The sequence below is a fragment of the Etheostoma cragini genome, chromosome 5 (assembly GCF_013103735.1).
Source record: "Etheostoma cragini isolate CJK2018 chromosome 5, CSU_Ecrag_1.0, whole genome shotgun sequence".
In the NCBI taxonomy this organism is placed as follows: domain Eukaryota; kingdom Metazoa; phylum Chordata; class Actinopteri; order Perciformes; family Percidae; genus Etheostoma; species Etheostoma cragini.
This window is the reverse complement of record NC_048411.1, coordinates 20150022-20171115: the sequence shown is the minus strand read 5'-3', so window position 1 is coordinate 20171115 and position 21094 is coordinate 20150022. Positions and strand designations below refer to the sequence as shown.

The 21094-nt window shown below is 38.5% G+C and overlaps 1 protein-coding gene across 1 annotated transcript in view; it reads right to left on the bottom strand.

The window, feature by feature from the left end:
- gpat2 (glycerol-3-phosphate acyltransferase 2, mitochondrial) overlaps positions 1 to 20290 on the bottom strand; it is a 98777-nt gene extending 78487 nt beyond the window's left edge. Inside the window, exons 1-2 of the mRNA XM_034872271.1 lie at positions 20277 to 20290; positions 12336 to 12399 (exon numbers count right to left, since the gene is read on the bottom strand). The gene's annotated coding sequence lies outside the window, so the exon portion shown is untranslated. The remainder of the gene's footprint in view (positions 1 to 12335; positions 12400 to 20276) is intronic.
- Between the last annotated feature and the right edge of the window lie 804 nt (positions 20291 to 21094).

Genomic DNA, 21094 nt, shown 5'->3' with positions numbered 1-21094 from the left:
TTCCTGGGTTTTGTGATTTATTTTGATTCAAACTGATTAGGACTTAGAACTTTGTGACTTTGTGTTAAGGCCATTAAACTATTTAGTGCCCTATTTAGAAGTATCCTTCTAGATTTGTTCTTCTAGGATGATGTAAACAGGAGGCAAAGCTTCTGTAAAGACTTCCTAGAAAGCCAAAAGGTTTAAAAAAAAAATAGGCCTTGTTTTTTCTGGTCTTTTTTGTTTCTGCGGTAAGTGTTTACATGGTCATAAATAACCCATTGTGACCATGTTTTTGGAGTATTCCATTTTCGTTTGATATACAGTGAGGAAAATAAGTATTTGAACACCTGCTATTTTGCAAGTTCTCCCACTTGGATATCATGGAGGGGTCTGAAATTGTCATCGTAGGTGCATATCCACTGTGAGAGACAATCTAATAACAACAACGAAAACTCAGAAATCACAATGTATGATTTTTTTTAACTATTTATTTGTACGATACAGCTGCAAATAAATATTTGAACACCTGAGAAAATCCATGTTAATATTCGGTACAGTAGCCTTTGTTTGCAATTCCAGAGGTCAAACGTTTCCTGTAGTTTTTCACCAGGTTTGCACACACTGCAGAAGAGATTTTGGCCCACTCCTCCACACAGATCTTCTCTAGATCAGTCAGGTTTCTGGGCTGTCGCTTAGAAACACGGAGTTTGAGCTCCCTCCAAAGATTCTCTATTGTGTTTAGGTCTGGAGACTGGCTAGGCCACACCAGAACCTTGATATGCTTCTTACAGAGCCACTCCTTGGTTCTCCTGGCTGTGTGCTTCGAGTCATCGTCATGTTGGAAGACCCAGCCTCGACCCATCTTCAATGCTCTAACTGAGGGAAGGAGGTTGTCCCCCAAAATCTCGCAATACATGGCCCCGGTTATCCTCTCCTTAATACAGTGCAGTCATCCCTGTTCCATGTGCAGAAAAACACCCCCAAAGCTTGATGCTAAAACCCCCATGGTTCACAGTAGGGACGGTGTTCTTGGGATGGAACTCCTCATTCTTCTTCCTCCAAACATGGTTAGTGGAATTATGACCAAAAAGTTCTATTTTGGTCTCATCTGACCACGTGACTTTCTCCCATGACTCCTCTGGATCATCCAAAAGGCCATTGCCAAACTTAAGACGGGCCTAGACATGTGCTGGTTTAAGCAGGGGAACCTTCCGTGCCATGCATGATTTCCAACCATGACGTCTTAGTGTACCAACAGTAACCTTGGAAACGGTGGTCCCAGCTCTTTTCAGGTCATTGACCAGCTCCTCCCGTGTAGTTCTGGGCAGATTTCTCACCTTTCTTAGGATCATTAATACCCCACGAGGTGAGATCTTGCATGGAGCCCCAGTCCGAGGGAGATTGACAGTCATGTTTAGCTTCTTCCATTTTCTAATGATTGCTCCAACAGTGAACCTTTTTTCACCAAGCTGCTTTGCAATTTCCCCGTAGCCCTTTCCAGCCTTGTGGAGGTGTACAATTTAGTCTCTAGTGTCTTTGGACAGCTCTTTGGTCTTGGCCATGTTAGTAGTTGAATTCTTACTGATTGTATGGGGTGGACAGTTGTCTTTATGCAGCTAACGACCTCAAACAGATGCATCTAATTTAGGATAATAAATGGAGCGGTGGTGGACATTTTGAAGGCAGACTAACATGTCTGAGGGACAGAATTCTAGCTGATAGACATGTGATTAAATACTTATTTGCAGCTGTATCATACGAATAAATACCTAAAAAAAATCATACATTGTGATTTCTGGATTTTTTTTTTAGATTATGTCTCTCACAGTGGACATGCACTTACAATGACAATTTCAGACCCCTCCATGATTTCCAAGTGGGAGAACTTATAAATAGCAGGGTGTTCAAATACTTATTTCCCTCACTGTATTTGCATGTAAACATCATATACTGTCTTCAGTTACCCGGATAAGACCTTATCCCGTTTATGAGAAATCGGAATATGCTAACTGGAGTACCTTTACTGTTGCATGTTTTGGTATTACGCCAACTGGCAATCAAATCATATATCATTGATTAAAAGGATCACCGCTGATAGTTTTTTCCACACACCCATATTAAGGCTATTTTAACTAATTTAATCTAATGTCTATCAAAACTAAGATGCTGAAAAAAAAGTCTCTCTGTGCATTTACAGATACAGAAATCTAAGTTTTGGCTTTTGGTAACGAAAGAGGCATATCTTCATCCACTGCTCTTCTGTCTTACCAGTGGTAGTGTGGAGGGCATTGTTACAAGAACAGCGTAGCCTAGCTCCTTTCAGGAAAAGCCAAGTGTGTGTGTGTGTGTGTGTGTGTATAAGTTGAGAGAGCGACTGGGGATGAGCTCAGAGCAGTCAGCTGTTGATCGAAAAAGAGAAGAAATTAGCAGTAACGTTGTGAAGTGGGAGCAAATATCTGGTGTAGTGTTTTAAATTTTGTGTCGCTAGTTTGGCCTGCACAAATCAACCAGTTACCTGGTTACTAGTATTTATGTATACAGGAATATGAATAACTAGATTTTGCTGTGCTCATGAAAAAAACATATTCTAGATATGTTATTCATGGCCAACACACTATAACAACAATAATAATAATAATAATAATAATAATAATAATAATAATAATAACAACCACTCTGAACCTGCCAGCACTGCCTGTAGGAACAAATGGACTGCCCCATTCATTCATTCATTCATTTATTCATCCATCCATCCATTCATTCATTCATTGTTTGCCCTGCTTATCCTATCCAGGTCCTGGTGGCAGCAGGCTGTACAATCTCCTCATCCAGCTAGTCCTTAGGGAACCTCAGGTGTTCACAGGTCAAAAATGATATGTAAGCTCTACAACATGTTCTTGGTTTGCTTCCAGTTGAAACTGCCCACAGCGAAGTCAAGGAATCATCCTGACCCAATGCCAAAACAGCCTCTCTGTGCTGATTTTTATGCAAAGAAGTAGTTCTTCTCAAAACTCCTCCTGGAGATCTAAACTTGTTAACATGCCCATAAAGATGAGCAGAGCTGTCCCACAAAATAAGGTAAATTTGGCTGCCTGTATTTAGAATCTCATTTTTTCGGAATTTCCCGGTTATCCTTGCTCAATTTAGCCGTGACTCGGTTTCACTAAAGCAGAGGCACCTATGTTACCATGGAGATTTATTCTGTACAGCTAGCCTGCTCCTGACCAGGTTAACAGCCAGGATCTATTAATCCTGCTCGACTCAGCAGTGGTTTACCTTGCTGTTATCAGCCTGCATTAAAACACAGCATGTGAATATTGCTGTTCAGTTTAGCACTGAGATTATTTAAAGTTGTGACCATTATTTTTTATAATTATTCATGTGACAGTCATTGTTAATGTAATATTACTATATGAAGACTGCTGTTCATATTGTTCTTAAAAGTTTGATCAGTACAGTATGGCGGAAGTTGAGTTAATAAAAAAAGGCTACTGAAGTTGCCAAATGTGTTTGAAATAAAGTCAGTGATAAAGGGCAATATATAAAGTGCTGTACATGTGTTTCTATAGTGGACCATTGCACCTTGAATGATTTGAGTCGATTCATTTTTTTGTATTCTTTAACAATAAAGGATTCAATTAATTGGCATTCTAAGCACGCAATTTGTGTTTTCAAGTGAACTAAAACTATAATTTGGGAGGATTGTATAATTTTAAGAACATATCCTAATTGTATAATCCTCCCAAAATATAGTCCTTCACTGAACCAATAACTATATAGTGTAGACTACTGTGCATTCATGTAACAGGGAGAGGACACCTCAATGGTTTGACCTTGTAATTTGCTGTAGAGGAAATAACAGATGAATATCACTCGGTTACATTCACGTTTATAGTTTGCATGGAATTTGTCACCTAATTCTCTTTATTGTATCTAGATTTTAGAGTCCAGTTTCCTCATTGTCTTTATGTTCTATGTCCACATATACGAAGGAGTAAAGCATACAATATGTAAAAAGAAAACTCGTCCTGTATTTATAAAAAAGAAATTTGAGCAGAGGTAAGTTAATGTATATATTTAGGCTGCTTACCCATTTGGTCGGTCCTTGATTGTCTGCCACGCTTTCTCTCGCAGTTTCATTACAGCAGCAGTTTTTTTTACATTATCATACTTCCACAAGAAGCTGCTGCTAACTCTGTATAAAGTATGAACAATGAATATTCTCCATTTTAGCATCAGTAAATGTGTTCTTGACCTTGTGGTCTGTTAAGGAAAGCTGTAAATGTGGATCTATCCTAATTACTTCAGTCTGGCTCAACTTAGTTGCGCCTCCTCGGCCTGGCTTAGACTATGTCAAGCATTGCTTTCTCGGTTATCATCGATTTATAAATTTAGTGAAAGCCCCCAGAGCTCATAATGATTCAAAACCTCTTCCAAACTAATTTACTTACTCACTCATATGACCACCATGCCAGATCAAATACAGATAACAAAAATACAATTAATCTGAATTTCAAATTTTTCAGATTTAAATACTGTATACTGACATTGAATTTAAATACATACCATATTCTACGGTCTTTTTTGGCACTATATCCTTATGCTTTATGTAATGTGTTTAGGTCTTCTTCTTTAGCGCTGGGAAACTAACCTTTCACCCTACAGTAGCATGATTAGAGGAAAACAGCCCCCCCAGGCTGGAATAAGCAACCGTCAACCTAACAGACGAAAAACAGTCTTTGGGGTTGGACATGACACTTGGTATTAGTGCACTCACACAAGTATCCACTAAAGCATGACACACAAAGTTGAGAGTCCTGTGGAGCACCAGATATAATGTCATGGGAATGAAGAAAAAAAGCATTCCAAAAAGAATAACATAGCAATGTGAGGGCACCAAATAATGCTTTGGTGGATAATTGTCTGTGAAAGAATGTAAACAAAAGAACTGGATTATGTGCTTATATTTATATAAAAGCAATTGTTTAATCAAGTTTCTGATTAAGGGGATAAAACAGCTATAAGTATATACTAGGGGTTGTCACAATTTTAACGAATGATTTGATTTAAACATTTTTCTTAAAGTTTCTAAAGAGTTTTTTTTTTTAAGTGGCACTATTGAATGTGCCATTAGTTTAACAACATGTACCTGAAGGCACCATAGAGTCCCAACGGAGCCCCCATGCCTTACCTTCGATGTTTGTTTACATAACTCACTCACAGGAAAGGCTAGTTCACCTGTTACTCCCTTTTTCAAAACAGCCAGGAGTTGAGTTTTAATGAAAACCAAATTATGACTGTTGTGTTAACTGCATGCCAAATTAATTAGAGCACAAAAGGAAGCAGTCACTCCACATAAAACACACCTGAAGCCTGTACTACAAAGCAAGATTCAACATTCCTCAAAGGCTATCTTTATGAAAGATATAGCTTTTCAGCAGAGGCAATTTTGATTATTGTTGAGCACATTGGTTTGAATTATGTTTTTATTTTTGTAGTTGCTCTCACAATCGCTTACCACTGCCTGGGTTGTAACTGAAATAAAAGGCTAAAGCAGCAACAGTTTATGGAAAGCACAAGTGTAATTATGGTCTGATCTTGTGCCTGACTGATGGGTAAGTGATCATGATAAGCTTTGTAACTTACGCATTTACAGCGTCAGCTATTTTTTTCCCAGCTTTACTTCCCGTTTCATGAAGTAGCGACTGTACTGCATTTTGCCTACAACCGTGTCTCTGTGTTCTTAATATTTATATAGAATTATAGTTTGCTCTTGTGTAAGATGTGCGGCTCTGGTAGATGTTTTTGATTGGTCATGCTCTGCAAACACCGCCTCTTTTATGTGAACGCACCTGCTGCTGGATTGGGAAACCTTGGGTTGTTTGAACTAGTTGTTAACCACCGTCGTGACACAGCTTATGCGGGACCGTGGTTGTTAGGGTTAGGTAAGCCGGCTAACTGTTGGCGGCTAATTTTTCCCCCCGACTTTTATTTGTCCGTGTTGACCACACCCCCGGCCACTATCAGAGACCCGGCTTTTAATTGACTACCGGTCTTTGAGGAATTACAGTACAAAGTTCGACTCAAATCAAAAATACTCAATTCATTCATCTATAATGCATCTTGATGTATTCATATCTCAACACTATCAATAACGTTATGTTAGAGACCTAATTTACCTGTTGGGCCTAAGATTGAAGAAAATTACAGCACCCAAAACTAGCTGTCAGTCTGACCGGCAGCGAGATGTTGCTGTTCCTACTATTTGAAAAGCTAGATATGGTATATCAAAGAAGCTTGCAAAGCAACACAGTACATACAATGAACACAGCAGAAACAGACTGATTGGTTGAACCTAAGTTTTTAACTATACATCTTTAAACGTTTAAATCAACGACCAGCTGTCTACCTGGAAGTGATTATGTTAGCACAACGTCACGGTGATTCAATCTATAATTGTTATAGAAATATGACTCAAAATTGTAGCAGTGGGTATAATGTAATGACATGATGAATACAAGTAAGGGTAATAGAACTATGACTAAAAATAAATTAGGACACTACCTAAGACATAACGGTACATATTAATTTGGCATTCATATCTTTTGGTACTTAGCGTCAGCCAATCCTTGGTAGTCAGATAATTTCTGAAAAAACATCAGTGCACCTCTACACTAATGCAAAGCTTAATTGAATTGGCTAAATTTGTGAGGAAAACCCAACATGTATAGGCCTACTCTATGATGAAACCCAATTAAGACACATATATTTGACAGAGAAAATGCACGGGTGCAAGTTAAATCCAAACAAGAAAAAGAAGATATTAAATTACAACCCAATAGCCTTAGAGTTTTGGGACCACTGTATAAATGAAAAGCCGACCCATGGGAATCCTTTTTAATCACATAGAAAGTCATGGCAAATTGCTTCCCCCAACACCAAATCAGATAAACCATTCTAATAGCAGGCCTGCTCTCCAAATCAAACAATTTATCAGTGATATGTGTAAACATCCTAACAAATGCACTCCAGCTCCCAAGTGGCCAGCAGAAGTTGAAAGGTTGAGATGACTTCCACAGAAACAGACACAGTGTGAGAGGGAGAAGAAAGGCAACACATTGACAAATGGGAAAGAGTGGTGTTAGAAGAGAACAGTGAAATTGAAAATTCAAACAGCAGGGTAGAATCATAGCCATTAAAAAAAACACCACTAGAGTGTTAATTTGGTAGAGGTATGAAGATGCTCATACACTTTTAAAAAGCAGACTCCTGAAGGGATATTGAAACAAATTAACACTCCACCAGCCTCTCCACATCACGCAGATGTGATGGTACTGCAAGCACTGCAAAGTGAAGTGGCAAAACAATGCAAAAACAAAGCACCACAAAAAGGACTGAGGTACACAGAGGCCATCAGTGTGGAAGTAAACTGACGTCAGTGAGTCCTTGACGCACTACAGATTTTGCTCCTCTGAAATGCACTCTCAGCTCTCTATTTAAACCCCTGTTGTTGATGACGCTGAGAAGAATGCTATGCTAATATATCCAACTCTTTTACAATTACGGCTGCAATTACGGATAAACAGAGAATCAATAATTGATTTCTCTCAGGTTTTCATAATTGAAAAACACTAATTTCATTCTCTTTTGCTTTTATGCGTATAGAATGTGTACTGTATTTTCCAGACTATACACACACACACACGTTTTTTTTCTCCTCTTCATGACGCATTGTGGACTGATGAGAGACGGAACTTCTAATAGTCCGTAAAATACGGTAATATGGTCAGGATTGGTACTTCACTGTCACATCGACATTGGACAACAGAAAAAGACAACACAATTTTATATTACTATACCCTTGCTTAAAAATCAAACTGTTTAAAAGGGATGTATCTGACTTGACTAACCAAATATGATTCAACATTAGAAATATTCAACTGTTTATTCAGTATAAAAGAAACATTTTATTGAACTGCCGGATTTTTGAATGGAGTTTGGCAGGACATTCAGGATGTCAAAGACATTTACATAATAAGTAAACAAGCCAAATTATCCCTCAGAGCTAATGTGTGGAACTACTGTAGCCGAGGGTAATGAAATAAAAACTTTTTTTTAAAATTAATAAGCAGACTTTTGCCATTTTATAAATTATTTCTACCACAAACATTTCTTCCAGTCCATATTCCTTATTGGCCACCATCTACACAGATACTGATTTATTTGTGATAAGCTAATAAACAATATATTAGCCGGGCGGATTTATTGCATGACCTAACTATTTTATACTTCAATCAATATAACATCAATCTTGGCATTTAAAGAATGACATGAATGCTCACTCTACAAATGCATATTACCACTGGTAACAGTTTTTCATTAGGGCACTAGCTACAACAGCGGCAAAGGCCCTATTGAAACTGAAGGAATTCTTCCTCCGGAAAATGAATCACCTTTTTGAAAGGCGGTCGCAACAACCATCATGAAAATGTACAGGAATAGAAGAATAGGACCACAAAAATGTCTCAACAGACAAAACTTAAAATAATTATTATTATTATTATTACGTAGACTAACAAAACGAGATCCTAGAGATTTCATACAACAAACTTCAAATTTGGTCTGTGCCATCTGAAGACCTTAGAGATGAAAAGTTATTAAAAAGTAACTTTTCATGGGCATGGGGCTAGCGGGACAGCCATTTTGTGTGTTTCCCCATCAAAATGGGACGTGGGTGTAACTTGAGTGTACATATTGCAATTGGCTCAAAACTTTTCAGGATTCATAAGAGTTCAACCCTAATGACAACTAAATGCCAATTGTGGCTCACAGTCATAGCGCTCCCTAGTGGCAACAGGAAGTTGGCCTAAAAGTCAAGGTGCTAGACTTTAACAAACTCCTAGAGATTTTATCGGATGGAATTTAAATATGCCATCTCAACACCTTAAAGGAGGAAAAGTTATTCAAAGAAAAACTTTGTGAAACAGTGTTGGCATGGCGGCCATTTTGAGTGTTTAGCGATGAACAAGAAAGTGGCTGTAACTACTGTGTAGATCGTCATATCTGCTTGAGATGTCCCATAATCAACAAGAGTTGAGGCCTGAGGACATATACAGGCCGATATTGACTTTTGGTCATAGAGCCCCCTGCATGTTAAAAATCCACTATGGAAAAAAACATCTAGAATAATTTTCTGAATTGAGTAAGGAGTACATGTTTATCACAAAAAACAAATATTTGAAATGTGTCAATTCGACCCAAATACCATACAAGGGTTAATGTAGAGTCTTATGTGAGGTATCAATGCACTCAGCAGAGACTTCCTTTTTTAATGGTAAAGGTTTTCCCGACCCCTATGCTTTGCCCACGCCCCCATCACAGATAATTAATTGAATGATGTAGAGTCTTGTGTGAGTATCACTGAACTTAATTAGGGCCCGAGCACTGAAGTCCAAGAAACCTATTGTTTTTTTAAGGATTATTCTTCCGCACCTCTCCCATCTTTCACATTTTTGAGGGTCTTAGCATGCGAGAAAACTCAAAAACTTGCACACATGTCAGACCTATGAAAAAAGTTGGTGAAGTCTATTGTTGACTTTCTATCATTTAGCAACGCAGCAGTGCCCGCGCAGCAGTGCGTACGATAATGCCTTTTTTTTAACTGTCTGGGAATGGCACAGAGTGAAAGTCGATGTTTTCTTTCTATCTAGTGACAGTGATCATGTTGTTAATTCAGATAAGCACTGGTTAACTTGTCTAGATCTAGGAATAGAAGGCATCATGCTCTTTTTTTTTTTCCTTTTTAGACAAAAGCGCAGAATTTAAAAATACATCCATATGGAACTTTTTTTTTTTAAGAAGGGGAACAGGTTGGGTCACACACAGACAGAAGCGCACACACATATTGTACGCAAGGAGCTGTAGAAAAATCAATCTTTGAGTGACACGCAAATGCAATGCCGCAAAGATTGGCGTTCGCCAGTACCCCCACCTGCAAGGAGGCGAGGGCCCGGTCATCGCTTCTTGCAGCTTTCATTGTTTTTGTTCATACTAACCCTGTGACCCAATGAAATAAGAAACATGAGGAAATGCTTTCTGTCCTTTCTACCACTAGCACAATGTTAGACGAATAGTTGTTTTTCTAGACAGAGGGGTGGATCATAGCACACGGTGGAAGTGGTGATTTGGGGGGTAAAGATAAAGAGATGGACTACTTATAGATACATTGGCACCCACAAGACTGTAGATGCACACCCACTGTCTCCTGGCGAGCAAAAGTGTGACACGATGAGCAGCTAAGAGAGAGAATACCAGCTTTGTGTGAAATCATATGCTTGAGGAAATAAAAAGAGGGTCAGAGAGACAGTCTCCCTCAAGCCTGTTCCTTTGGTTATGCAGTCAGTAACACCTCAGGAAGAGGAGAGCGAGAGAAAGGGAGGGGCAGAGTGTCAGTTGACTGTGGTGCACAAATACAGCTAGAGGTACAATCAGCTCTTTGAGTTAGCACTCACCCAGAAACTAAAATAACGTTTGTTAAGACTAGACTTAGGGCTACTCGATTATAGAAAAATCATAATCACTAAAATCCTGGTCAATTAATTAAATTTATTTAGTCAATTTAACATGATTACTTTTTGACTTTTGGAAAGATGTTGCATTTATTGAACTTAAAAAAACAATGAAACAGTTAAATCAACAGGGAAAACACCTTTACCTGTGAAATCTCCATTAATACTTTTCCCTTTTTCATTTTTTTTCTCCTCCCATTCAGTACAAAACAAAATAAGTTTACTTTCAAAACATAACCATGCAAAATCATTTTTTTTCTTGAGTACATTGTTTTTGTGATTGTTATGTGCCAAAATCTAAATAGCAAGCAAAATTCAAACAAACACAAGGCTTTTTCCCCCTAAAAACTTTATTTGAAGCCTCTTTGACTAAAATCTGTCAGGCTCAAATAAACCAAACAATACACACATGCCGGAAGAATGACTAGTAGACGGAGCAGGTCCGATTTTTTGAGCAGCAAGAAAAAAATCCAAGGCACTAGTCTTTCGAAAAAAAAGGTAAAACATATTGGTACAACTTTTTATATATAAAATATATATATATTAATAAAGTTGTAAACCTATTTTGAGTTATATATTTGATTTCAATGTCACTGCTCTGTTACACTTATGCTAGTAGATTGTTGATCAGCTGTTTCTCCATGAAGATTTTTTCCAAAGTTTGGAATCAGTGCAAACGCAATTCAAACAAAAACTCTGTACAGTGTTTCTACGGCGAAAAACTAACTAGCTCACCACAAAATAGCACGACGTCAATGCTTCAGCCTCTAAACAGAAAACATCAAGTCTGACATAATTATCCATTCTAAGAAGCAAACCCAACAAAAATAAATCACAGAATTGTATGGACAATGAAACTACCCCAAACGCATAACTACAAAAAACAAAGACAAGAAAACGTAGTGGTGACCACAGTTTGATCTAAAGAACCAACTTGTTGACTACCCCTTTGGAAAACTGCTGTTGTGCACCACTCTTGCAGCTATATATATATTTACAATCAAAGACATCAACATGAACATGCATGGACTAACTAACACGATTCTCTCAAGAGCAATCGTGTAGAGGAAGACAGATGCAATCATTGCCCACCAGATGCCATGAATTATTGCTTCAGTTCCCTTGACACAAGACACAAGGCACAGCACTTCAAAGAACCACATACAAATCAAATAGGCCATATCTGGGTTTAAAAGAAAATCTGAAAGCTATTGTTTGTAATGCAGTTGTTTTTAGAATAGAGGTCACAGAATGAGATTTTGAATGTGCTACAAAGTTAACCAGAGTTCAAACGGTCAATTTTCTTTTCACAGTAACGCATGTATGTATTAGTGTCATAAAGTAGCACAACTTCCCTCTCACCAAGCAATATCATTTATGTATAGTAATTACTAAAACATAATCAGATATTCAAAAAGTATTATTCCATTTAATTTTCATTAAAGGAAAATCTTAGCAGGCTATGCTCAAAAAGGATGTTTTCCCCCCAAAGAAAAGAACTAGCTGTAACAGTGATGATGATATACAGTTGCTGTGGCCCTTTGTATCATGGCAACTAAGTGACTTATTCGTACATTTTCCACAGAACAGCTGTGGACCCCCGACCAAAGGACTTCAGAACAACCCCAAGGGCAGTGGAGCCGAGAGTACATCCAGTGGTGGGGATTACATAGAATGGGCTCACATGGGCTAACACACACAAGTATGCAGGTAAAGACACAATAGACTCCTTCTGAATTTTCTTGTGCACTGTGTCGCCGACAGCAAGAGTGATGTCTGCCCTACCTTATTCTGAAGCAGCAGCCGGTTTCCTTTGATGACGACGACTGTTGTGGACATTCAGTACTGTCTTAACAGAAACAAAAGACATGTTAGGAGTCTGAAGTTGTCTTTGTCTCTGTTCTTAAATCTATGAATGAAGCTAGACAAGTCAATAAGAGTAAAATGAGTGAATATCCAAAAACAGAACCAATCAACAATTATCAAATTAACAGTGTTTGGGTACTTATTGGTCTGCTCTTATGGGCATAAATAAATTCCTTTATACGTCATTTTCAACAAAACGTGCACAGATGTGTGTCTGTGTGTGGTTGGGTAAGTAAAGAAGGTCATGACACGCACAGCCTTATTTATGCCTGCATAAACTGTATGTGGCACATCTCCCCCTTCTCAGCAAAGAAAAAGTGTTAGCCCAACCATGAGATTAGACGAGGGGGAAAAGAATAAAGCTTACATGGAATACAAGTGTGGTATCTTCAGCATGATTAGGTATTCACACCCAGACAAGCCAAATCAGAGGTAATAGGGAAGACATTAGTGCAGCGAGCAAAGACAAATGAGAGAAGGGAGGGATGAGATGGGAGGGGAGGAAGAAAAAACCTCTGACACAGTGCTCATTTGATTGCGGCAAACTATTTTCTAATCTTCTATGACGTACAGGTTTACACTCACTAACACTCTTTCAGCAAATCAGTGCAGGTGGACATTGCTTTTTACTTTAATAAAGTAAATCCATTTTACGGCGAACTGCTGCTACACACTCCCCCACACGTTCAGGCACTTTAAATGAGTGTCATGTATCAACATGACACATACAGGCTTCCCTCCTCTCCATCAGCAGGTGAAATGACATGGTATCTCTGATCCTGTCAGAGCTTTTACATTAAGCGTAGCTGTGCTTTCAATTTCTCTCTTTTGTGTGGGTGCTAAAAAAAAAAGTTCCAAATCAAAAAACGATCTCGTAAGTGGGATATTCAACATGTCATCACTGGCTGCTAGATGAGACTTTTAGACACGACAATATTGCAATAAGGGCAACCGCCACAATTGGTTTATTTACATTTTAGTATACATTTATTATTTCATGTATATTGTATGTATGTATATTTTTCCCTATGTGCTGCTATAACACTGTAATTTCCCATGTTTTGGGATCAATAAATATCTATCTATCTATTTATCTATTTATCTATAACCCGTTACCAATTCATTTTGATTCCTTAGATCTAAGAAATGCAGCCTTGTTACATTTGGGTACCAATTAGGGCTGCACGATTATGGCCAAAATGATAATCACGATTATTTTTATCAATATTGTGATCACAATTATTCTCACGAGGACATTATGTGCACCGGTGTGTCCTGGAGGAAAAATATTCCTCGGGCCCTAGAGCCTTTTGAGCTCCTGAACAGAAGCTAACAGAAACTAACTAGCACCGCCACGACACTGCTGTTAAGTGTTGCTGACAAAAGTGTTGCGTTTACTGCTAAACTGGTAAACCTTGAGACCGACGTATAACCGACTGCTATCTGTTGAGTTTTCATCCAGTTACTTTGTCCTCTGTGACTGTCTACATCTAGAAACTGCTGCGCAATGCAGGGAACAACTGACTGGCACATGATCAGACAGAGGTTTAAGGAGCAGTAGATGCGCTATGCAAAAAAAAAAAAACAGAGCATTCTATGAAATGAGTCATGTTAAAAACATTTTTTTTAAATAAAATAAAAACAAAAAAATCGCTCAATCACCCAAATTTGATTGTGGGAAATCAAAATCGTGATGGTGATTAAAATTTGATTAATTGTGCAGCCCTAGTACCAATATTTTGGGATCTTTATTGTCCACCAGCCAGATGGCTAGTGAATGTTCAAATTTGACTAGCCACTCAATAGATTTTGATTGTTTTTTTGGGAGTGAAGCACATCTACCAGCCCCTTGCAAATTTGACCAGCATTTGGATGGTGCTAATTTTGTACCCTGAATGTTGGGCAACAAAAATGTGCATTCAGGCTGAAATTCTACTGTGGTATTTTGTAGGGATTAACAAGCCAACACCGCTAGCTGCTAGACTAATTTGTGCACCGTACAGTGCAATGTTAAAACACTGTAGCGAACAACATGTTGTTCATTTCAGCTAGTAACAGAGAAACGTCCTTCCCTTCTATACTGTGTATTATAAATTCAATTGAACTTTATCTGTAGATATTGCAATTACTCAAGCCTAGACATAATTCAGAATGATCGGACAAACAAAAGAAATATCCCATAGGTTTAATGGACTGTCCATCCCCTTTGTTACAAGCAAGTTAAGTTTCCTTCCCTTAAACGTAGGCTAGAAGCCAGTCAATATACCTAAACGTTGATTATAGTGTGACATCAGCACTCCTGTAACTTTCACAAGCAAAATAATTCCATCCAAAGTAGGAAAACAAATCCGGTGCAGGAGCATTACATCATCACTATATGGTTGTGAAGCGGTTATCGTCACTGCCCTATTGTAACCGCTCATTCTGCAAAATGAATATCGGGGAAACAGAGTTGCACCAAGATGATACTTTTATTGTAAACAGCTAGTAAATATGTGGTTTTATAAAATATAGTTGATACTGCAATGTGCCTATTATATCAACTATCGACGTATAGGGAGCAACCGCAGTATGCAGACGGCCCTGCCAATTTATTTATTTATGGAAAATAAATTTGTAAATTGTATAAAAATCTGTCTGCTGTGGTTATCATCTAGTAAGAGTGGGCTCCACTGTCATAGCGTCAGTTGTCACTCAGCTCTGTCTGTCTACAAATTGTTGATTAATGAACATAATGTGTTGCTTTTTAACTAACTTTGTTAAATCAAACAATGAAAACACGTGCTCCTGACAAAAAATGTGTGCTGTGTGTGGGAAGTTATGAAAATGCTAATATTCTAATTAAACATATCTATTGTACATAAACTAAACTAAGTATGTTGTGGACTGTTATATATCCTGCTTCTGCTGCCGATATAAGTCGATTGCAATTGACAAGCTAATTAAATAAAAATAATTAAATTGAAAACTAAAGACTCCAGCTTTATTGTCCATAAGCCACACAAGCCTATTTAAAACTAGGTAAATAGAAACAGTCAATGCATAGTTTAGAAACCCTTGATGTTATTTCCTTCTGTGAGTATATTTTTTAAATAGGAAATGCATGGTTGAAAAACCCTTCCTGTTATTTCCTTCTTTGAGAATAACAATTTGTGTAGTGTGATAATTCAATTTTGTATAATGTGTGTATACACTGGATGCTGTCATATGTCAATATTTTTTAAGAAACCTCATAGCAGCAGAACACAACCCATCAAAGAGGAAGATTTATACTCCCAGTATATCTGCAAACAGGAAGTAAATGTATATCACAGATTTATGGGGACAGGAGGGAAATACAATTATAGTATCACTGCATCAAGACAGCCCTGCAGGAAAGTAACTCATATTAAATGTACTTCCACTGCCAATGCATCACATTAAATGAATCCATGCAAAAATGTCCTATACCTGAGAAAAAAAAGTGTATGCTACCATATAATTATTTAATAATCATCATTATCTTTAATCATGATTTAAGTGTTTCTATAGGATTTTTTTTCAGCAGCGAGGGGAAAGTGTTAGAGGTAACAGAAAGTTTGCAGATCCAGGACCGCCACCACTTCCCAACTGGATCAGCAAACTGTTGATGTTGATGTGGTCACACAGGTTAGACCCACCACTGCCGCTGGCCACGACCCCACTGTGACCCCCACCTTTTGGGTTTGCGCTGGCTGAATTCCAGTTGCTACAACCGTGCAGAGGCTGCGATTACACCCTGGTCACGTGACACGCGAGAGTAAAGTCTGCAGAAGAAGATGTTGTAAACCGCCACGTATTGTGCAAAATGTGCCTTGCTAATGCCCTCTCCTTCATGGGGCAACACCACTAACCTGTATCACCACAAAGCTATGTACAAAAGTTGCATGGCTAAAAAGCGGAATGCCACCCAACAGGGATCACTGACCTCGTAACTCCCTATAAACATACTTCAGTAACAGAACATAGAAATTACTGAAGCAGCAAAAGCTTATTGTGAAAGAAAGGATGCACCTCAGTACTGTGACCAAGCTTGGGCTGACAGCTTTGATAAATACACTGCAGGGCTTGACATTAAGACTTGTCTATGACAAGCAGATTTTTTGTAGGGCAAGGGGAAGAAAAATGTACTTGCGCCACTGGATGCGTTAAAACAAAAAATAAAATGCCATGTCACTTCACATTATGTGCCACTCATTACTAGGGTTAGGTACGGAACTCTGTACGTTTTAGGTACCGACTGAATAAGGTCAGTACTGGGCTGCACAATTAATCAAATTTTAATCACGATTTTGACTTCCCACGATCAAATTTGCGTGATCAAGCGATTTTCTGTTTTTTTTTAACAGCGTCATTTCATAGAACGTTACGTTTTTTTTTACAAAGCCAATCTACCGCTCTGTAAACCTCTGTCTGATCATGTGCCAGTCAGAGTTGTTCCCTGCACCGTGCAGCTGAGTTTCTAGATGTAGACAGTCACAGAGGACAGAGTAACGGGAGGATAACTCGACAGATAGCAGTAAGTTACACGACGGTCTCAAGGTTCACCAGTTTACTAGTAAACGCAACATTTTGTCCCGTCTGTGTGGTTTTTCAGACAACAGCAGTGACCAATGCTAGTTGGTGCTACTTAGCGTTTGTTAGCTCTTCTAGGACGCACCGGTACTAATGTCCCCACATCCGCTGCAGTGTGTTTATATGGATATGGTTTAATTTTGCGTTCCATGACCCATTTCTTCTGTTAGAGGTGCCTGTGTTTGATATCTCTACTCTCTCTCCTCTTACTCTCCGCGTAGCCCCGCCATTCAGCGCCGGTCCACATTTCTGATATTTGTCTACAGTTTTAATTTTTTATTAACACAGCTGTATATTGTTAAGTATGTTAAGAACCAGTGTTTCCGCGGGTTACTCTGCTATCGCGGCTGCCACGGCGAAGAACACCGAAGAAGTTATTGAATGCAACTAGCATAATGTAGATGTGAAAACAGTTATAAACAGCCTATGAAATATATAAATAAAATTTGTTTTGGTTAAAATCAACAAATGATCGTGAGAATAATCGTGATCACAATATTGATCAAAATAATCCTGATTACGTACGCTGATTCCTACGCAAAGCAAAGCATTTATCAATTTGATGGTAAGTGTAGGCGGCGATAAAATCTTGTGTCTGGTTTGACCTTGTATACTCACGTGCATGAACTCTGCTTCTATGTGTTTATTTTAATAAACACAAGATATTATTGCAATATAAGCCTGTGTATTTCTATTAGGACTGTATACATATGTGAAGGATGTATAAATTAAACTTCAGCTGGAGTCCAATTTACTACGGCAACACTGTTGACCGCATCAGTGATCTTTTTCCATTCAGCATTCTTCCAACAGCCTTCAGTTCCAGTTAAACAGGACACACGTTACTGCAAATTAAACTGAGATGTCAGGGTTTCAATCTCCACCTCTGAAAAGTGCCGCTTCTTAGCTGGATTATGTTGTAAATTGTAGGGCCTCAAAAGAGGAAATATTGGGGCGTGATATTTAAATTACGATCATTTCCAGCTGCTGCATTTATTAATGTACGACCATTCTTACGCTCTGATCGGTGTCATACAAATGAATTTCATGAATCCCACGTGAAGCCTGTTGAAGACGACTTCTGCGCCGGTTTCTACATTAGGTTGATAAATGAGTGCCACAGTGTTCAATGGAAAAAACAGTGTTGTTTTTTTACCCGGACATTTCTAAAATAATTCATATATAGCTGTTATTGCAATACCGTAATACCATGACAATTTTGCTTAAGGTTATCATACCGTCAGAATCTCATACCGGCCCATGCCTGGTCTACAGAGACACCATACGATTTAAGCTTTTGTGCATTACTGCCTTTTAATTTCAATTTTTTTTTATTTTAGTTCTGTGTAAAAGCAGCAGTTGCAATTTCATCTACCAGTAAGCTTTCTATGCAGGCTGTCTTTGTGTATTTTTGATTGCACGTGCTTAAGCTGGAAATGTTTGTCTATTGCAAGCCACCTGCTGTGATTTGGCTAAAACACTGTCCAGAAGGACAAGTGTAGACTACGAGGAGTATGACTCTACTTAACTACATTGCTTGTTATGTGTGTACTGAATTTATTCTGTCTGAACAGAGCTGACAGTGACAATTAAAAGCACTTCTAAATATCAACTTTTTTGCCTTCTCCTTATCTTCAAAAGATCTCTGACAGCAGTGGTTTTTCTCCAATCGTGTGCCATTTGAGGCAGCTTTATAAAATTTCATTTAAAAAAGGTATAATAATATTGTATTTATCTTTTATTCTGTGGCAGCTGCGAGAAAACCAACACAGATGGCCCTATGTAGAGGAAACACTGATGTTAGTGTTGATTCTTGAATTACTTAAATCGTTTTTACCAAATGTGACTTTTGAGTTTTTCATTTCCATGTCAGTTCTACCACAGACTGAACGTAAGTCCCACCAACTTAGGAGCAAAATACGCTCTTTGGGAAAAGGTTTTTCTTAACATTAATAAAAGATGTTTTCGCCATTAATTTGTGCCTACAAATCAGAATCAAGGAATGAAGTCTTTGACTCTCAAAACTCAGCATTCGATGGAAAGCCATGTTCATTCCAATGAGAGTTGCTCAGTGGCGCATGAGGTACTGAAAGCAGTGTTTCCCCAAATAGACTAATTTGTGGCGGTGCACCACGCAACATCGGCCGCCGTACATGACGTCATACGCTCATTTGCATATTTGTGATGTAATTACACAATCATTTGTATAAAGCTTAGTGGCTGTGTCGGCAAGGACGCAACGGGAGAAAGACACAGCTGAATTCTTTATTGTTCTTCTTCCCTCCCTCTGTCGAATTTCTTGTTTTACGTCAAAGATAGGCTACCTAAATAACTATGAGGTAAAATAAATTCCATGCTTTCCAGCAATCTTTCCACGCTGGCCAAACCCCACTGACGGCGGGTTAGTTTGCTAGTCGTAATTAGATAGCCTCAGTTAAGTTCAAAATACAGGCTTATGTGACGTTACCTGATAAAGACAGTCTTATAGTGAACTCACAAACAGCAATAATCAGTCTCTTGTTCATTGATTTGCACTGCGCGTCCCTCGGGTAGGGAACAATTCAAGAAATTTCAAATATTGCGATCTAAATGAATTACCAAAAGGCATTTAATGCTCCCATACAGCAGACAGAGACTGGCCGACAGTTGGACTCGGCACCTTATCCATAACAGCGGTACTCTGGCGCAATTAATCCAATAACTTTATTTGATTTTTTTTATCTAAACAAGCCATTTTGACCGAAACCTGTGAGGCTAAAATTGGCCATACATAACGTGACATGTCCCGAACTGTGACTAGCGGACCAAACGCTTAGCCTTACTTTAGAAATTTAGCATAGCTAGTTTTAAAGACACACAAACCATGAGGTGTAATTACTACAAGCCTACCAAGACACCGTGGTGATAGCATGTAACCTTAGCCAAAACCAGAGAGCTAACGCTAGCTAAAACTGACTGACGTTTTAGGCTTAGGACGCTAATTAACGTTAGCTATTAAATGCTAGCGTTGCCGTTACACAAAAGCACATGGAGCATTTTACCCACAAAACAAAGAAATTTTCAACAACCAATTAAACTAGCTTCTAGGCAAGTATGTGTCATGTATGAACAATATTTCACCTTTCACGTGTTGCAATCCCGTCCGCCTCAGTCTGCCGCCGTGGCACCTGTGCTACAACAACCCGGTTAGCTAGCCGTCACACAATAGCAAGCATAGTTTTTTGTTCATTCATTGGCAAACCCAGAATGTCGTCTAAAAAAACGTACCGCAGCTTTGAAGAGGTTTTCCTATCCTATAGGGTAGGCAAATTCAGTCTGCTGCACTTGTGACCTTTTTTCTTTTCTTCTCCCCGTTTTTCAGGTTGCGTCTCAACGCTAATCCTAACAAAAATGGTTACCGGAAGTGGAATTTAATCTTGCTGTTTTGTTACAACGTGAAGTTTAAACGTTATTAATATGTATGCTATTTTTCATTTTTTACAGTACCAGCAGGGATGTTGGAATCATTTTCTAAGAGGGGGTGCCGTAAAAGTCTAAATTTTGTGGCGGTCAAATTACACTTTTCCATCATATGCGCTAATCTTAATCATTGCATATTTTAATGAGTTATACCTTATAGTCAATGTAGTGAATTATTGTACAGAAGATTTAGCCTTTGTGTGTTTTAGCCCACAGAGTATGTAAGCTATGGAGTTTTCTGACATTTCACAAAGAAGCTTGTCTAATGAGGATGTTCCCTGTCTGTGAGATCAATGCAATTCTTAAATTGTTTTGTCATTAATTATTTTGCTAATCAAAACACTGAAGACGATTTTCCGCTCTTTGCTCGCCAAGACGCAGCATTTCGGGACTGATACAGACAGGCTGGTTGGAAAAGGGAATGGTCCCACTGGGGGATCTGCATCTCAGTGGCATATTGAAATCCTTTGAGGAAGTGATACAGCAATTTTGAATCCCTAGGTCTAAATATTTTTAAATATTTGTAACATTGCCATCTGTTAGTGGGGATTTTTTTGGATCCAGTTTGTCCGCCCTGAAGGCACCAGAATGTTAAGATAAGGTGTTGTTGAATTATGGAAAAGGTC